Raw genomic sequence first — 2,710 nt, forward strand, 5'->3', positions numbered from 1 at the left:
CTCCCAACTGCCCTCCCCTGCCGACCCGGTCACCCCCAACTGCCCTCCCCTGCCAGCCCGCCGGTCACCCACTGCCCTCCCCTGCCAGCCATCTTGAGGTGGCCATCTTGTGTGAGGGTGTGACAGTCAATTAGCATATTACCTCTTTATTATATAGGATGAACTATTTAGAAAGTGAGGAAAGAAACCAAGAAGAGTTCTTCTCTTTCAAAACGTTCAACAAATTAGCCTGGCCAGTGTGGATCAGTGGTAGAATGTTGACCCAGGAACCAAGGGGTCACTGGGTTTGATTCCTGGTCAGGACACATGCCTGGGTTTCAGACTCGATCTCCAGTAAGGGGTGTGTAGGAGCAGCCAATCTTTCATGGGTGTTTCTATCTCTTTACCCTCTCCCTTCCTCTCTCTCTAAAAGTCAATAAAGGAAAAACAATTTTTTAAAAATATATATATATTTTTTTTTACAGAGAGTAAGGGAGAGGGATAGAGAGTTAGAAACATCAATGAGAGAGAAACATTGATCAGCTGCCTCCTGCACACCTCCTACTGGGGATGTGCCCACAACCAAGGTACATGCCCTTGACCAGAATCGAACCTGGGACCCTTTAGTCCGAAACATGCCCTTGACCGGAATCGAACCTGGGACCCTTTAGTCCGAAAGCCGATGCTCTATCCACTGAGCTAAACTGGTCAGGGCAGAAAAACAAATTTTTTTTAAAAGATTCAAGAGTTAGGTCCTATTTAGGATCTTCATAAGCTTGATGAAATTTAATGAGGAAAACTGCACCTAAATTTAAAATTGTAGTTAGAATACCAGCAACTATACAACTAGTAATTTTAAAGTTGTAAATGCTTGCCCTGGTCGGTTTCGCTCAGTGAATAGAGAGTTGGCCTGGGGACTGAAGGACCAGAGTTCAATTCTGGTCAAGGACACACGCCGGGTTTGCAGGGTTGATCCCCAGTAGGGGGCGTGCAGGAGGCAGCTGGTCAATGATTGTCTCTCATCATTGACGTCTCAATCTCTCCCTCTCCCTTCCTCTCTGAAATCAATAAAAATATTATTTTTTAAAAAGTTGTAAATGCTTGATAAATATGCAGTATTGAGAAACTATAGCTTGCTTTGGAAGGTTAGCTTGTGCTGTTTCCATAAGAGATCAAGTTTACAGTAAAGATGCTTGCTCCTCATATAACTAAAAAAGGTGGTGGTGGGGAGCTTATTGAGGTGAAACTTTCTAATCTTTTCCTTCAGTACCTCCATGTATTTTAATAATTTCTCTTGACTTTCTATTTTTTCCTCTTCTAGAACCTCCTGGACAAAACACTCTTTAGGATATCAAGTTGCAGAAGACTGCAGTTTCAAAGATATTTATATAGTAGTGCTGCCACCTAAAGATGAGGTGAATAAAGAAGCAATTCAAAGGAAATGACCCATCATTCTTAAAATTCTTAAACCTGTCTCAAACATTTTCTCACCTCTAACTAGGCATTGATAAACATTATGTTGTTAGTATGGGAGTTGAACTGTTTCACAATAACTTACTGCTGAGCTGCAATTTTCTATGGCAGAAAATTTCAAGCTCAAAATTCAAATCTTTTAGAGTCTTCTAATGGTTTTGGGTCTCCAAGAATATCTCCCGAAACTATTTCTTTCAGACATTAGACACTGCCTACCATACATCGCGTGTGTGTGTGGGGGGGGGGGGCTGAAAAGATACCTAGAAGTAAACATTTTCGGGATTTCCGATTTAGTGGATAAAGAAGTGGGAGATAATATATCTATGATATTTCCCTCTATCACTGACAGACTTGCAACTGTGAACTAATACTTATTTTTTGTAACTCAATTTTCTCGTCTATAAAATGGGGTTAATTTCATTTTGCTCCTACTTACCTCGCAGGTTAATTAGATAAGCTTATTGGAAAAGTAAGCTTATTGACTTCTCTGAAATTAAAATGATAAAGATGGTGAAAGCAGTTTTCTTTTTGTTTTGTAGCTAATAATTTTTAACAGATCCACTTTCTATGCACGCAGTGTTGCAGAATGAAGATGTGACAGCATACGAAGCCAGGAAAAAAGTTGCCGTGCACCAAAAATCTTGTTAAACTTGTTAAGATTTCAAGGCAACTCTTAAGAGGACATTTTATAGTTTGCGTTTCAATCTCTGCATAGCAATTTATGAAAATTAACTCGCCCCTTTTGCTTTCTCCCTCTCGGCCCAAGGACGCACACATAATATTTATCAGAGTTTTGTCCTTAGTCACAGTCCCTCGAAGGGGCCCAGTTTCACCTACACTGCGTGGGAGGCTGGGCAGCAAACCCCACACTTCCTGTCAAGGATTCCCGGGGCTACAGCCCGAACGCGGCCGACCCACCTTCCTCTACGCTAATTCTGCCCTTCCAGCCCCGCCCGACCGGCGTTTGAAGGCCTAGGTGAGACCCTCCCGGGAGATAAAAGGCCCTTTGCCTCCAGAGAAATGAGGGCGGGACGAGGGCCGGAGGGGGGCGGAGGGAGGGTGACGCGCTGGTAGCTGCACCAACTATGACTCTGAGGGCCCTAAACTGGAGCTGACGCAGGCCCTGCAGGGCCCCGTTCCCGCTAGAGCCTGGCTTCGGCCTTCAAATCCCAAGAAGGGTAAGTCCTCCAGAGGCCGCTGCCGGCGGCGGATGGAGGAAGTGCGGGCAGAGAGCCCGCAGGCAGCCCCCTCCTCAGAC

The 2,710-nt window shown here is 44.5% G+C and overlaps 1 long non-coding RNA gene across 1 annotated transcript in view; it reads right to left on the bottom strand.

Moving 5' to 3' along the window:
* Positions 1–2,704, bottom strand: part of LOC102242510 — a 34,366-nt gene extending 31,662 nt beyond the window's left edge. Inside the window, exon 1 of the long non-coding RNA XR_314440.2 lies at positions 1,889–2,704. This is a non-coding gene — a long non-coding RNA (uncharacterized LOC102242510). The remainder of the gene's footprint in view (positions 1–1,888) is intronic.
* Between the last annotated feature and the right edge of the window lie 6 nt (positions 2,705–2,710).

This window comes from Myotis brandtii, unplaced genomic scaffold, assembly GCF_000412655.1.
Source record: "Myotis brandtii unplaced genomic scaffold, ASM41265v1 scaffold668, whole genome shotgun sequence".
NCBI lineage: Eukaryota > Metazoa > Chordata > Mammalia > Chiroptera > Vespertilionidae > Myotis > Myotis brandtii.